The sequence below is a fragment of the Oryctolagus cuniculus genome, chromosome 1 (assembly GCF_051225735.1).
Source record: "Oryctolagus cuniculus isolate XC-2025 breed Fujian yellow rabbit chromosome 1, ASM5122573v1, whole genome shotgun sequence".
Classification (NCBI taxonomy): domain Eukaryota; kingdom Metazoa; phylum Chordata; class Mammalia; order Lagomorpha; family Leporidae; genus Oryctolagus; species Oryctolagus cuniculus.
The window spans coordinates 223,441,650-223,459,327 of NC_142867.1; the positions used below are offsets into that span (position 1 = coordinate 223,441,650).

The 17,678-nt window shown below is 40.3% G+C and overlaps 1 protein-coding gene across 1 annotated transcript in view; it reads right to left on the reverse strand.

Annotated features, from left to right (window-relative positions):
- The window catches only part of BRINP1 (BMP/retinoic acid inducible neural specific 1), a 208,685-nt gene that overhangs the window by 148,687 nt on the left and 42,320 nt on the right, over positions 1–17,678 (reverse strand). The window lies entirely within an intron of this gene.

Here is a 17,678-nt window from a genome sequence, read left to right on the forward strand (position 1 = left end):
CTTAACCCAGCCCTGACTGCTGAAGGCATTTGAGGAGTAAAGAAGCGGACAAAAGATCTCTCTCTCTCTCTCTCTCTCTCTCTCTCTCTCTCCCTTTCAAATAAGAATTACATAAATAAATATTTAGAAAAAAGCAAAGGATATATAGACATCTAGGTCCACATTCCTGCTTGGCTGTTCCCTTGTAATGTGGACTTGTACAAACTGCTTAATCTCTTGCAGATGAAGTTTTCTCCTCTATAAAAATGAGGATAAACTTTAATACCTATATCATGGGACTTGGCACATCAGAGATGTTCAAGGCATATTGTTGAAATAAATGAAATGAATTAAGTCAGGAAAAAAGAGTCTTGTACAGCCAGTAAAGGATATGGAGACAGAACAGGTATCTGTCCCACCTGTCAACTACACAAATAGGCTTCCTCTTATAATGCAGACTCAATAAACAAGAGATCCTTTCTCTTCTCCTCTCATACAGATATGAATCCACTGAGTGCACACTTTGTTGTTGCACAATCAGATTAATGCAAAGTCTTATGATGGGTTATTATCATGCTTCTGTGGACTGGATATCTTAGAGATTTAGACTTCAAAGCCAAGGAAGTGTGGCCATAGAATTCATCTGTCAGTGTCTCTGAACCTGGATTTTCCCTGGTATTCAAGGTAAAGCAAAGGTCGAAGAGTTAGGTGGAGCTTTGTCCACCCCCATTATTGGGTGGAATCACAGAACAGTGGTGCTATGTTGGAGAAAGGCTCGAGAATAAGAGAGCTTAGATAGAGATCTCTTGTGGGTAGGATAGAAGAGAAACCACCAGACCATACCCAGCCTTTGGGATTTTCCAAATTTGTTTGTATCATGTCATTATCACTCTACCCACTTGCTTAACACCCTACTGTCTCCCCCAGAGCTTATTTTATCCTATGTTGAAGGCAGCTTTGAATCAGGCTCCATCAGTTATACACAGTACCATTTCCTGCAAGTTATTTTAACTTCTCTGAGTCTTAGTTTTCTTACCCACAAAATGTGGTTTACAGCAGCAGTACCGTTAGCAAAGAACTGCTGTGACAACTAAACGACATAATTTATATAAAGCATTCTCACCCATGCCCGACACAGAGTAAGTGGTGGATAAAGGGCAGGAATGATGATAAGGATGACACACGTTGATACTGATGTTGTTAACTTATTCCCTGTTAGGGCACATTTGTGTTCACATACTCCCTGCTTCCTGGTCAAGGCCTGTCTACCCTTCAGTTGCCGGTTGTGGTTATGTCCTCAAAGCCACTTCCATGATAGGTGTTCCTGACTCCAAGCTCTCATTGCTCAAATTTTATCTGTGTGTTAACACTGATTATCTTGTACTGCACTTATTCATTTCTAAGTCAATATTTTGCTCTGGACAGACTTTCCCCCTCACTAAGTCTCTGATTTTTATGTATGCCCTTTAAAATATAATGATGGCACAAACATTTTGTCAACTGTAAGACCATGGCTACACGTGATTAAATAAGAAACCTTATTTGTCTACTCTTCCAGCTGTATATGGGAGGAAAATAAAGCTAAAAAAAAAAGTCAAAAAGAAAAGACTGTGGATTTCTGCCCAATTGGATATTTCCCTCTATTGCCCAATTTCATCATTTTATCACGAGACGCTACAAAAACCCGCTTGTCACTGCAAGCCCCAGCTGTCAGGGAAAAGGGGAGAGGCACGTGAGCAGAGGAGTGGGCTGGCAAGAGCTGTGGCCCGAAGTTTCGTTCAGAGCCTAAAACAAAGCCAAACATGTTGAATGCAGACTGTAACAGCCACAGCTGCCAAGACCGTCTGCCAGAGCCCACCGGAGTGGCAGGCAGGGGGTGGAGGCAATTGTTCAGGGAGCGCAGTAGTGCGCTACAACACTCTGAAATCACAGCATGTCTCCCATATAGCCCTTCTACATGGCTTCTGTTGTGAGTGGGTGCAGGTGGGAGCCTGTGAGAATGCTTAGCTGTTAGACTGTTTGCAAGGATTGCAGATTTCAAAAGTGGAAGGAGGCTATATGTGGAGCAGCAGTGTGTGTGTGTGTGTGTGTGCGTGTGTGCATATGTGTATAAGAGAGTGAAACTTCAGCTATCAGTCCTAGATTTAGCTGAAAATTGAAAGATCTGATCCACTGTTGCCCCAGTGAGAATCATTTTGCTCTGCATGGAGTATCTTTGATTGTCACAACTTAGGGGTGACTTTAATAGTTAATGCATACAGGCCAGAGACACTATGAAATATCCTACAAGGTATATGACAGCCTCTCACAACAAAAAATTTTTGATCCACCCAGCACTGGTGCAAAATTGAAAAAATTCTGTTCTAATTCAATCTTTTTTATAGCTCATGAGCTGAGTGGTGGACTGAGTTAGATTCTTATCTCCTAGTTTGTGGGGTGGAGCTTTCACCCTGCCCTGTTGTCTCGGCACGGCAGTGGGTGTATGTGGCTCTGTCTGAATCTGCATTGTTGTTGGGGTCTGTGATACAAAGTACATTTCAGCAAGTAGTGAAGAATACTTCACAGAAGTCAGGAAATACTTCCTTGACTTAGTCTAACCTAATAGCCCACAGAGCACTATGAAAGTTTCTATAAAGTGTATTGTAATAGGAATGGATATTTCGTTGGACTAGGACAATAACTAGGATGTTTGTTACCTAGATGCTGTGATATAAAATATGATTGCAGACTCTGTGAGCCCCATTCGATAAACAAAACCACAGTAGCACCAATAGATCCTATAAAGGTCACATGACTGCTGTTTCTTGGGCATCTGCCAGTCATCAGGTACTGTTCTAGAAGCTGAGGATTCAGTACTGGACAGGGTCACCTGAACCCTCAAGGAGGTTATTTTCTATTGTACAACCAGTAAACAAGTGACCAGTAACTCTGTGTGGTGGTGCACAGTGGTACACAGTGGTTTAAAGAAAATCAAAGCAAGTCTGACAAGATTGAATTGAGGATTTTTTTTTATATGAGGTGTTCAGGATCTATACAAGATGTTCTCCTCAAGAGGCCCCTGGACAAAGCCTGAAGGAAATGAAGAAACAAGTATTGCAGATGCCCCAGGGATAAAGAAATGTCAGTGAAAGAAAGGGAATGACAGAGGGTCAGCGTAAGTTTATATTCAGATGTACTCAGAGGTCAGATAATATTTCAGTCACCCAAGGGGAGCTCACAGTTTAGTTGCTCTGAAAGTCAATTAGAGAAAGGAATTCTGCATTAAATGAACATTTACTATGTGTCAGGAACTGAAATGATTGCTTTACACGTGTGACCTCATGGCAATATTGTGAGAAGGGATTATGGTGCCTACTTTACACATGGAGAGGAGGGGAAACTGAGGTTCAAAAACATTATGTAACTAGTGCAATATCACACAGCTACCAAATGACAGCCTTAGAATTGGGAGTAACACTGTTCAAAGGGAGTCACCAGCCCATTTGGCTACCAAGCACTTTAAATGTGGCAAGGCCAAACCAAAATATGCTTTAATTAGAAAATAGGGGTTGGCCCTATGGCATAGCACATAAGGCCATTGCCTGCAGTCCCAGCATCCCATATGGGCACTAGTTTGAGTCCCAGCTGATCCAGCTCTCTGCTATAGCCTGGGAAAGCAGTGGAAGATGACCCAAGTCCTTGGGCCCCCGCACCCGGGTGGGAGATCTGGAGGAGGCTCCTGGCTCCAGGCTTCAGATTGGCGCAGCTCTGGCTGCTGCGGCCATTTAGAGAGTAAGCTAGTGGATAGAAGACCTCTTCTGTCTATAACTATGCCTCCCAAATAAATAAATTGTTAAAATAAATAAACACCCATAGCCTTCATGAGGATAAACTGGAAATGGGAATCTGAAAAGTCACTCCTAGCAGCATGTATCACAGTATTATTTCTGGATGTGGTACTTGTGAGCTTTTTCTCTAGGTTTAAAGAAGTGATTGCAACCCCTGCCTTGACTCACAGCTCCAAGAAGTGCTGGAGAAGACTCTCATCCACATCTGTCTTGGCCCATTATGACATTGGACTATAAAAGAAAACATTTTCTGACCTCCAACCAATTCTCATCACTCATCTCATACTACTCTCTGCACTGTTTTATACATAAGATACCCAGTTGTTCCAGATTTGAGTGTTCACAGACATTGAAATTTTCAAGAACTCAGACATGGCTCCATCAATGAAGGAAGAATGAAAGGTAGAGGCCAAGATGAATGAGAATGGTCCTTCCTTGTGAATAATCAATATTGTTTTTAATTTACAGAGTTACCAGATCCTTAAAAATGTATTTTCATAAACATTAATTATGTCTATACCAATGCATTATGTATCATAATCACAAATGAAACAGCGTAAACATACATGGTACAAAAAGGATTTAGTAGAAATGATAGAATATATATCTCATTACTTTATAATGAGTATATTTTGAAAAACTACCATTTGGGATATATTGGGTTAAATATGAGTTGGTAAAATATATTAAAATAAATTTCACCTGTTTCTTTGAAATTATTTTAATGTGCCTGCTAGAAACTGAAATTACACATGTATCCGGGATTCTATTTCTATTGGGCAGTTGGGGCTAGATTGAACCTTTTTGTTTTATGACACTGCTCAGGAAGGTGTCATTCATCCATCCTCATAGTTCCATTAGCAGTGGGAACCCAACTCACCATCCCTTACAGCTCATTGGGTGACCCACTATGCATTTGCCTCCTACATCCAAAATCGATCAACACACAACAATAAACATACCACAAATAATACAGCTCCTAATCCCCAGATTCTTCCAAAAGATTCACAAAGGGAATATCCTGCTTCTGCATTTTGGAGCCTTTGAAAAAGAGACTGTTTCTATTCCTAGCAGTGCCCTTGAACCCCTGTGACCTCCAGTGAGTCACAGGCCTGCTGTTGTGCTGTGTTCTGGTCAACACAGGCTGTCACGTGGGGCTCCTGGCTGAACCATGTTATATATAAACCTGCAGCATCATCAAGGGAATTGGGTTCATCCCACACAGAGGGCACTCTCTAATTGTTAACATTGTAAATTATTTACATCCAAAATGCACACTCAGGAAGAGAAAGAAATGAGAGAGAATTGCCTTCCAGCAGCACCATTACCAAGCTCACCCTCTGAAGATTTCCCCATGCATGGCTGGGCCATGGCCGATATTCTGGGACTCTTCCCACCTTACCCTGAAGGTTCCAGCTGGACTGATGACTGTATCTGAAGTACAACGCACACTACCTACCTCCCGAACCTGGGTCAACCCAATCATCTCATGTAGGCTTCAACTTCTGTGCCTGGATTTCCAGATGAGACCTTTCAACAGACACACAGCCCTGCAAAGCTGGGTGACCTGGACATGTTAATACTCTCTCTGCCTCAGTCTTCTCACCTACAAAATGCAGGCAATTTTAGGATGAACACTTCTTGGAGTTCATGTGGGATTAAATGGAATTTTTAAAATATAAATATTTTAGTCTTGGTTGTAATTAAAGCCAAAAGTTATAGGTACCGTTTTCCAAAGAGGAAAGTGTACAACCACCATAAAGAATTTATGAGAAAGAAAAAGACCAAAAAGTGTGTTTTGTGATTCTTAATATCTCGTATCACAGCATAAAAAGGTAAGATGTTGGGATTAGAAGTGGAGTCCGCTGCCCTGTTCCAAAAATCATCCGGGGGAGAGTGAGAGCTAGAAGCCCCTCAACTCAAGTTTCAACAACCACTCAGTACCTGAACTGTGGCATAACAAGTTAAAACTACTGCCTTTGACACCAGCATTGCATATGGGCACCATTCAAGCCCCGGTTGCCCCATTACCAATCCAGCTCCCTGCTAACATACCTGGGAAAGTAGTGGAGGATGGCCCAAGTGGTTGGGCACCGGCACCCATGTGGGAGATTCAGAAGAAGCTCCTGGCTTCAGCCTGACCCAGCCCCAGCCATTGTGGCCGTTTGGGGAGTGAACCAGCTAATGGAAGATCTCTGTATATATCTCACTTACCTTTCAAATAAATAAAAGTTAGAAAAAGAACATGGTAAGTGTTGGGGGACCATGGTACTGTTGCCCAACTCACACTAGAGAATCTAAAAAGGAGGAGCAGGCTGAAAGCTGGTAGCAGATCAGGGGTTGCACTTTGAGAATTAACTGCCTGACTCACGGGTAAAAGGAATTGCCCCTGCACCTGCATGCATCAGAGGTGGCCGCATGCAAGAAAAACCCAGGTAAAGTTGCCCAAGATTCCAGAAAAAGGAGTGGAGGGGGAAGGGACCCCAGCAAAAGGAGAGGGAAGGGATCCTAGCCAAAGGAAAGATGTATAGTCTCACCATTCACCAAGGATGCAAGGAGTGAGTGGGAGACAAGCAGCTGAAAAGAGATGCACTTTCCTAGTCCCAAGGAATCATTAGTCACAGATTCTAGAGAAGGGCCACTCCAACGAAGCCTCCCCCTCATCACCAAATTCTGCAAAAAGAGGATGGCACCGAACAGCTCTCAAAACTACAGATCATTGAAGTGCAATTTACAAAAAGTACAAATTATTCAAAGAAGAAGCTTTGTACCTCCTTACCTCACCATCCTTAACCAAACTGTGCCTTGAAGAAGTCAGAGATCAAGGTTAGCAAGATGGAGAAGATATGGTAAAATCCTAACTCAGGGAAAAAAGGGAATTTGGAGGAAGAGTGAAGTTTTCACTTTAAATAAAATATGACACATTTGTTGTCATATGAAGTATTGGACAAGTTAATTACTGAACAAAAACTACGTGCGGACAACAGAGGCAAACAGGAAACTTTTAAAAGTATCTTGGGGGCCAGGGGCTGGTGCTATGGCATAGTATGTGAAGCCTCCTCTTGAGGCACCGGCATTCCATATGGACACTGGGTTTAAGTCCCAGCTACTCCACTTCTGATCCAGCTCTCTGCTAATGGCCTGGGAAGATGGCTCAAGTGCTTGGGCCCCTGAGCCCACATGGGAGAACCCAAAGAAGCTCCTGGCTCCTGGCTTTTGGTTGACTGGCCTTTGCAGTCATTTGGGGAGCAAACCAGCAGATGGAAGACTTCTCTGTCTGTCTCTCTCTCTCCTTGTCTGTAACTCTGCCTCTCAATTAAATAAATAAATCTTTTAAAAAAGCAACCTGAAAATAATATAGTCTTACCTTAACTTTTGCCCAAATATCAGGGTAAATATGACACAATTTAAATAACAGAAGAGCATCAAATGGTTTATTTTTCTTAAATGTTTATGTATGTATTTATTTTCATATACTTGAAAGGTGGAGAGAGAGAAAGAGACAGAGAGAGAGAGAGAGACATATCTTTCATCTACAGGTTCACACCCTAAATACCAGCAACAGAAAGCACTAGATGAGCTTGAAGGCAGAAGCCAGGAACTTTATTAAGGTTCTCTCATGGGTAGCAGTAACCCAAGTACTTGAGTCATCACCAACTGTCTCTTAAAGCACAAATTAGCAAGAAGCTGGATCAGAAGCAGAGGAACTGGGACTTGACTCATCACTCTGATATGGGATATGGATATTCCAAGCATAGGCTTAACCTGCTGTGTCATAACACTTGTCCCTGTTTGCATTTCTCTGCTCTTACCCCTACACATCCTGTCTAGCCACAGTGAAGAATTCATGAATTAAAACACTTAACTAATTGCCCAACTCAATGCAAATGTTCATGAAAGTCCAATCAGAATTTACCAATTAAGCATACAAGGCATGAAAAAATATTAGAATTTCTAGAGTTGCTTACTATCCATTTACAAGACTCAGGACAAATATAAGAGGACTTCAAAATGCTTGTGAAAAATGGAATTAAAATATAAGTTTATTTTGGAGCAAATTGGTTTTGAAATTTGTGAATATGAGAAGTCTTCAAGTAATATGTGAAAAATGTTTATCATGGACCAACTATACTCAGACTTCAAAATTTATTTGCACTGAATTAAGCTTTTTTAATTGCATTTTTCCACAGACATTTTGGAATGGTCTCATATCAGACAGTCCCAAATCATCGAAGGTCCTGGCATGAAGAGAGGAGCCCTAGTGCTTCCAGAGGCTGGCTTCCTTCTTTTTAATGTTTCTAGGTTCTTGTGACCCCTATGTTTATAAGAGACTAGTGGTAAGTAGTGTAAGATTGTATTATATGATTTTAACTAAACCAACTCTCACAAAAGAAGCAAGTCTCTTAAAAAGACTCTTGTATAGAAACAGTGGTTTTGTAGTAATGATAGTAATTCAAGGCAACGTGAAAAGAAAAAACAGCAGAGGATAAGCCACACTACAACATTAAATCAAAGCAGTGAGATCTAATCAGATTTGTCAAGAATTGGACTAAAAGGCTCAAGATGGATAATTAAAATCTGGATTTACATCTGCTATTATTAATGCTTTCCCTTGCTCTGAGTACATATTGAGCACCGTGGAATTGAAATGTTAGCTGTTGGAGATGACATATTGTAAGGAATTCACATATACATATTTATAGGAAGGTATATGGTCAAATATTTTACTGACAATTATGTGTGTTTATTGTACAACTGTCTAGAACCTACCAGAATGAATGTTCATTATTACATATTTTGTAATATTACTTTTAAACATGTAATCAGCATCTCTAATAATTCCCTTGGGATTCTCCAACCCAAATTATACCAAACTAAATCTATGATAACCCTCTCAAATTTGCCTTCTCCTAGATCTCCCCTTGCAACTGAACCAAGCATTCTCCCAAATCATGCCTGTGAGAGGCTTGGGACATGTCCTACCTTCCACCTCCAGTTTAGTCAACTGTTCTTGTACTGCTATCATCTCCACATCCTGTCAACTTTGTTTCATGGTCATCCACTTTCTTCCCAGTCTTATTCTTCTCCTGTCTTCTCTATTAACCTCGGAGAGATCCTATACTTCTCCCTTCCATTTATACATGTTACTTAGAGACATTTCTTTTCTGAGCTTGTCCATTCCTGACATCTGTCAATAGATTTAGAACTTGAAAAGGAAAAGGAAAAAGTAAATAAAACAAAAACAAACAAAAGTAAATAAAACCTGACTTCTCCTTGGGTTAGCATAACTACCTTTCCATGGGTCTACCTATTTTATGTATCTGTACCTCCATCCTAAGTACTTGTTGCCAGAGATGTCTTTCTTTTTTTATTTTTAAAAATTTGATTAATATAAAGAGAACAGGCTTCCTGTACTTCATAGATAGAATTCTAAGAAGATAAACATACTTCCCTTCTAGTCCTCCCTACCCTCCCTCAATTCTTCTCCTTCCTGTATTTTTTTCTCCTTTAATTTTTTCAATAATATAATACAATTCACATTATAATCACAGGCTTAACTTACCACTAACCATAATGTGCAACAAATAAAAAGCAATCATGAAACCATAAGACGTCAGTTTCATTTTTATACTTTTTTTATCTGGCCATGACATTCCCCTATGTAAACAGACACAATCATCCTCTATTGATCCCCTTACTCCCTTAGTCTTATATTCAGCAATGAGTGGTATACTTTTTCTACTATTACCCCTCAGCTCCCAGATGAACTACCCTGTTCTCCAGATTCTCTATAAACACTCTATAAATTTTCATGCCTCAGTGCCTTTGCTTAAGCCATTCACTCTCTGAAATGTTTGTCCTCATTTTCCAAATTTATAATAAGCTATGCATCAAATTATGTTTCAAATACATTAGAAAGAGTGGTGAAAAACTATGGAGCACCTGGTACACACTAGATACAAGTCATTTTCATGATCCATAAAACTAAATCCACAGAAAAATCCTATGAGAACAGAGAGCATTATTTCTAATTTGCAGGTGATGAAAATGAGACTCTTCTAAAAATTGTTATTTTCCCAGTGTAACATTATTTAAACATGGTAGAATTTAACTTTAAACTAAATCATTTCTAAGTTCTATGACAAAAGGATTCACTACATAAAGACAAAGAACCACATTATTCCCAGCTATAGTCTTCGTGTTATGACAACAGCAAACTACCACAAATCAAATATAAGAATGTTAATTAAGAGAATGGCAGAGAAGGCGGGCGCCGCGGCTCAATAGGCTAATCCTCCGCCCTGCGGCGCCGGCACACCAGGTTCTAGTCCCAGTCTGGGCGCTGGATTCTGTCCCGGTTGCCCCGCTTTCAGGCCAGCTCTCTACTGTGGCCAGGGAGTGCAGTGGAGGATGGCCCAAGTGCTTGGGCCCTGCACCCCATGGGAGACCAGGAGAAGCACCTGGCTCCTGCCTTCGGATCGGCACGCTGCGCTGGCTGCAGTGTGCCGGCCGCGGCAGCCACTGGAGGGTGAACCAATGGCAAAAGGAAGACCTTTCTCACTGTCTCTCTCTCCTGCCTTCGGATCAGCGCAGTGCGTCGGCCGCAGCGGCCATTGGAGGGTGACCCAACGGCAAAGGAAGACCTTTCTCTCTGTCTCTCTCTCTCTCACGGTCCACTCTGCCTGTCCAAAAACAAAAAAAAAAAAAAAAGAGAATGGCAGAGAAGTCAGCTTGAGTTGTAGAACTTCTTGAAATGTTGAATCTAGAGAAGTTCAATGAAACCTGAATAAAAATTGAAATATTATTTTTTGTTCTTACATACTTTTTTAAAAATAAAAAAGCATAAGTTAAATATAGCAAATTTTCTTAATAAATATTTCATCTGAGACACATTTAGAAACAGGAAGATCTAAATTCCTGACTTTTGAGCTTTCTCCCCAAATTATCAGCAATCTGCAGGATATCTTTCAAAAAAGGAAGAAAAGTAAATATTTTGGAGTGTTTATTCTGCAGAGTATGGCAAATTTTGACAAATAAGAGTATTTATTGAGTCCATGTTATATTTTAATTGATTCTCACAATCCAGAATATAAGATAGACACAGAATCAGGTAATTTCAATATAATGTCATAATAAGACAAGGAGGCATTTGAGAGGTCTCAAAAAGTCGGCCCTGCATTTTAGGTCAAGAAGAGAATTATGTGAAAGTGAATGAAGGAGTATGGTGTGGATATAATATCTACAAACCTTTCAGAGCTTCTGCAGTGGAAATTTTGAGGCAAAGAGTGGCAGGAGATGAAGCGAGAGCCACACAAGCTCATTTGCTTTATAATCAGATCTTTACACACGAAATGGAAGTTTCTTGAAGACAGATTCTTCTTCCCTTCTTTGTATGTCCAGGATCTGGTACTGATCACACAGTAGATGCTAAATTTATATTTACTGAATGAATGAATTGTACAAATCAAGAGCTAGGATTGGCTCCACAGGATCATAAGGTGTTACTGAAGGTCTTTAAACAGAGGGGTTCTGGGTACATTTTCCTTTTAGCTGGATTACTCCAAATGCAGGAGGTAACTGAATGATTTAAAGAGGCATAAGGATAAAATGGAGGCAAATATCACAACAATCTAGGCTATGTATTTCTGAAAGAGAGATTTTATAGTTGAGGCAGAATGAAACAAATGAGACACAAAATCAGCAAGATCCAGTGACTGGGTAGGGAAGGTAAGGCAACAAAAGTGTCTGTGATGACTCCTAACTCCTAACTACTACATGACGGGATCACTCATGATAAACACAATAATTTTTAAAAAGGAGTGGATTTAGAATGAATGGTGATAATTTTCTTCTGAGATACGTTGAGTTGGAGGTACCTGTTGAACATCCAAACCAGTATTTCCAGTAAGATTTTGAATCTTTGGGTTCACATAAAAAAGAGGCCAGGTCTGATGGTACAGACTTGTAAATCACTGTGGAACAGGGCAGTTAGCACTCTGGGAGTAGACAAGAGCACCAGTGAACATGAATGAGTCAAGAGTAACAGAAAAAAAAAATGAGCATCCTTATTTTTAGGCAGCATGAAGGAAAGAGAATTTCATGAAGTAAATAGAGAGGAGATTACACAAAAGGCAGGAGGATAACCATGAGAGAAAATATCATCAAATTCAGGGGAGCAAGGATGTTTAAGAACAGCAGACTCTCAAATTTCAAAAGCTGCAGTGGTACAGATAAAAACTCAAAACATCTATTGGACTTAAGAATACATAGGAGGTGACAGTTGTCAAAAGCTTGATGAGAACTGAAGATTCACTGAAATGGATAAAGGCATGAATGTGGCATAAGTAAATGGAGACAAAGTGTGGAGTACTTGGTTATGAAGGAAAAAGCAAAAGAGCAGTAGGCAACTTTCTCCTTTCTCCCTACCAAACAGGAAGCCAACCATAAATGGAGGAATTTTTTTATATGAAAAAGCTTTAGTATATTTATGCCTCAAAGGATACAGCTAGAATAAAAAGAGAAAATAAAAATATAAGAAGGAAAGCAAATTAGAACTGATTATAAAAGAAGTACAGGATCTGATACTGGGGTAGAATCTTGAACTCTCCATCAGCCACTGGGCAATCAAAAAGAAATATGAAAATGTCCTTGGCCATAAACTGACAAGGGATATGAATCTGTAAAACCCAAATTGGAAAATAACAGATTAAGTTTCATCAGATTCCTAAACAAGTTGTTGGATCAAAGAAGGAAACCTGAAACTCAAACAGAGCTCAGGGGAGCTGAGATTTGACTTGGGATCTAATAATTCAGGTAGGGATTGGCCAGCTAAAGAGAGAAACAAGTGCCTTCAGCAAAGGCATTCTAGGTTGTGCAACTAGTGTGAGAACAAACACAGAATCATCAAAACCCAATTACTATATGCCAACCGCTGAACTAGATGTTTCAGGGAATATTGAAATGAGCAAGAAGATGTTGATCTTGGGGTGAGAGTCCGACTTAGAAGTTAAGATGCCCATGTCCCATATTCTAGTGCCTTGGTTTGATTTCCAGCTCCATTCCTGATTCAGCTTACTGATTATACATTGAGAGGCAGCACTGATGGCTCAAATAATTGGATTCTGCCTCTCTATAGAAGATCAAGTTTGAGCCCCAGCAGCTGTGGCTGATGCATGCATTTGGGGAGTGAACAAGCAGATGGGAGCTCTGTCTCACTGTGTCTCTCTGTCTTTCATATGAATATTTAAAAAAAAAAGGCTGATGTCACCACAGGGGCATGCTCAGGAACCTGGAGGAAGAAAGGGATATCAAAGATAGGAACTGGCATTACACAGGTGCTCAAAATATGGTGCTCATAGAGTTTTCTGTTGAGATAATGGCTCTGAATTTCTTCCCTAAAAGTAATCTATTCTTAATAGTCAGAGCTAATAAATAAAACACTTAAGTTTGCATTTGAATATACAGTTCTATATTTATTCATCAGAATCTGTGACCCTTGACCTAATGTTTCTAGTATTTCACTAACGAAATCAGCTGAAAGGTTTCTAGCAGATCCATTTGAAAAGAAAAGAATTTTCCTGGGCTCTGCTACTTCTTGTGCAAGGCCCTACTGTTTTACAGAAAACCTTTTAGGTGATTAAATAAAAGGACAGCTACAGCTGCTGTTTGTCTATGACAATAACGAATTCAAGGAAGATGGCGGGAAACATATGTGAGTGTTTAAGCAGATGCTGGTTGTGCCTGAGTTAACAATCATTCACTTAAAAAAGAACGAAGAAAGAAAAGAAAAGAAAAGAAAAGAAAAGAAAAGAAAAGAAAAGAAAAGAAAAGAAAAGAAAAGAAAAGAAAAGAAAAGAAAAGAAAAAGGGAGAAAGAAAGACCAAGGTGGTTAGAAGACTATGGGTGCTCTGCCTCTTCATGCTCATTCAGAGCATTCCTCATACCAGCCTTGAATTCCAACAAAACTTCATGCTGCAAAGGGGGTCAGTCCTGATCTAAGAGCCTCTTCTAACATACAGGAATTTATACCTCTCATTCAGGAGATGAAAAAAATAAGCCAAGGAAGTAAACACCACTAAATTATTTTGATAAAATATTTATGATTCACTTAGGTTCTGGAGAAAAATATGACATTTGTTGCTACTTAAAAAATGAGGGAGCAGAACCCAGAAGGTCAAGAAATTTACACATGTACTCAAAGTCATGTGAGGCAGCAGAAGAATCCAAATCCTTGCAGCCCAATTCCAGAACTTGTATTCCAATCCACTAGGCACCGGTACCTCTACTATGTTCTACTGAGATGAGGAACCGACTTGTACCTAAACTCTTGCAATAGACCCCTGACTGGCCTTCCAATCTTTCCATGCATTCTGTACATTGACAAAGAGCAATTTATTTCCAGCCCAGAAACATAGGTCACAATGTCGAGGGATGCTTAATACAGGCTCAAGCTCGTGGACCCTTCACCAGACCCACTGGGTCACAGTCTCTAGTAAGAAGAGATTATCACTTTAGTAAATGCTCCCAGTGAACGGTATTTACATCAAGTGTAAGACTCCCCTAACTGAGGCAGAAGATGGACAAGGTCAGCTGAGGCCTTGGCTTCACTCTGAGAAAAGGCTTCATATTGCTAGAATGCCAAATATCACAATGAACTAGAACCAGGACCCTTCCTACTCTTCTCCAAAAGATACTGCATTGTCTGATTTGTAAGAGTCCAGCCCACCCCATCTGTGTGACTTTGAGAAACCTACATCACCTCTCTAAATGCTTGTTTTCCTGTCTATAATGCTAGATTCCAGAATTCTGGATTTAATAGTTCTAGTCATCATTTTTGAGTCCTTATCATACTAATGATAGCAAAAAAAAAAATGAGCACTTTGTATGTAACAGGAGCTGTGTCAAAAGCTTAAATGGCATTTTCAATTGATCTCTATCATGAGATTGTTGCAACAGATTATTTGAATGACCCCTAAATCATCACTCCTCCCTATAATCAGGTACCACCCAATTTACATACCTCAGCAAGCCACTGAACTACAGGAGCAAGAGCAGGCCAGCCCAGTATAGAGGCATTGGGTTAGTTCTGCTGGCTTCTAGCTGATGCACTAATACCTGAGTAACAATAAGTGCCAGTTGTTTAAAGCTACTTAATTGGGGAATGAGATAGGAATAGGGTTTTACTCAGCAAATTTGCTATAATAGCTCACCCACATATTAGGTAATATTATTGCCATTTTGTAGGTAGGGAAATTTTGTAGGTAGGTGTATGAGCAAAGAATTTGTTCAAAGTTACATCAGAGATACTCAAAATGCAACTTGATACCATGTCTACCCAAAATCTAGGTTCTTTGGTTTTAAATTTTATTTAAGGAATATAAATTCCATGCATTTCATATATACAAATTTGGGAACATGGTGATTCTTTCCACCCTACATTCCTCTTGCTCATATTCTTAAATTCTTCCTCCTCCCTCTACCATTCCCATTCTTATTTTTTACAAAGATTTATTTTCATTTATTTTATTTTAACTTTATACTGATAAGATAAAACCTACAGTAAGTAGAGAGTTCAACAAATAGATTGAAGAAAAAATAAACAAAAGATTATTCCTCAAGAGTTAAGACAAGGGCTGTTCAAATCATTGCCATCACAAAGTGTCAGTTTTTGGGGCTGGCACTGTGGCACAGCAGGTTAATGCCCTGGCCTGAAGTGCCAGCATCTCATATGGACGTCGGTTTTAGTCCCAGCTGCCCTCTTCCAATCCAGCTCTTTGCTATGGCCTGGGATAGCAGTGGAAGATGGCCCAAATCCTTCAGCCCCTGAACCCGTGTGGGAGACCCAGAAGAAGCTCCTGGCTCCTGGCTTCGGATCAGTGCAGCTCTGGCTGTTGCGGCCATCTGGGGGGTGAACCAGCGGACAGAAGACCTCTCTCTCTGTCTCTATCTCTCTCTGTAACTCTGTCTTTCAAATAAATAAAATAAATCTTTTAAAAAAGTGTCAGTTTTCATCCTATAGATTACCTTTTAAATCAAAATCACAATGTTTCACCTCACTCCCCATTAGAATGGCTCTGATACAGAAATCAAGGAACAAATACTGGTGAGAATGTGTGGAAAAGGTCACCCTAATCCACTGTTGGTGGGAATGTAAGCTGGTGTATCCACTGTGGTAGACAGTGTGCAGGTGCCTCAGAAAGCTGACTATAGACCTAACATATGACCCAGCCATTCCACGCCTGGGAATTTACTCAAAAGAAATGATATCAACATACTGAAGAAGTATCTGTATCCCCATGTTCATTGCAGCTCAATTTATAGTAGCTAAATTATAGAATAAACTTAGATGTACATCAACTGAAGACTGGATAAAGAAATTATGGTATATATACACCATAGAATACTACATAGCAGTAAAAAAAAATGAAATCCTGTTATTTCCAACAAAATGGATGCAAGTGGAAACCATAATGAAATAAGCCAGTCACAAAAAGACTAATATGTTCTCCCTGATCTGTGGTAACTAACAAAGCCTAGGTTCTTAGCTCACATTACACTGACAGCTATTGGGCTAAGCACACTGGTCCCCAAGCTGGGTGTCTGTAAGCAAGTGCAGTTAGTGAGCACCTAGCAGTCTCTGCTTTTAAAATGTATTTTCCCCTCTGTAATTTATCAGAAATTCTAGAAAACAGGTTCCAGAGTTCATAGTTTTATTTTTGAAAAGATTTAGTTATTTATTTGAAAGGCATAGTTACAGAGAGAGAGACAGAGACAGAGACAGAGAGATGGAGAGAGATCTTCCATCTACTGGTTCACTCCCTAAATGGCTGTAACAGCTGAAGTGTGTCCAATCTGAAGCCAAGAGTCAGGAGCTTCTCCCAGGTCTCCCTTGTGGATGCAGGGAGATCCTCCGCTGTTCTCCCAGGCACATTAGCAGGGAGCTATATTGGAAGTGGAGCAGCCAGGACGCAAACTGGCATCTATTTGGGATGCCAATGCTGCAGGCCGCAGCTTTACCGGCTACGTCACAGTGCTGGCCCCAGAATTCAAAGTTTTAAAAACATTCCGTTGTTATTTCATGCGTTAGTGGTGACAGCCATCCCATATTTAGAGATAGAAGGGCTAGCCTAAAAGGATGGGGGCATCCAGTGTTCCCTGAGATTCTATCACATTGGCTGTGAATATGGAATCAAACCTAATCCAGTTCTGCATAAGAAAGGAAGCTTACAGGTTTTAAGCCAGAAACGAACAAGGGTTCATAGGGAGCTGGAGAGAAAAAATATATATATTGCATCTTTTGGATAAAAGGACCCTTAATCTTCAAAACACAAATCATTTTCCATACCAAAACCCCTTCAAGCCTAGGAAGTCTGCTGAGGCCTCAAGTCAGGCAAACAGCTTGTGTTTTGTAGATTAAGGGGCCTTTGACCCAAAAGATCCATTTTTGTAAACTCCAAAGGCAACACCTGGTCTATTTCTAGCCCAAACACTCTCTGACAGAGGCAGCTTTACATGCAGTGTGAGAACAGGGCTGCTTCCCTGCTGGGACTGGGGTCTAGCACACAGTAGGCAGTTAGATGAATAGGAAGTTTCCTGAAAGAGATGCTTTGCCCCAAAATATCATACCTGCTTCCTTGCTAGGATGTTCCAGACGCTCATTATAGAATAAATAGAACTTTGAAATACTAGCAGTTCCTGCTCAAGGAAGACTAATAATGCCAAGCAGCAGGAGCAGCTAGTGCCTTAGACCTGAGCAGGCACATTACCTCATCCAATTCCCACAGGAACACTGTGTGGCTGGTACAGTGGAGAAACTGAGTCCTCCCTTCACAGGCAAGGAAATTGAGTTCCAGAGAGTAGAGGCAGTATGGC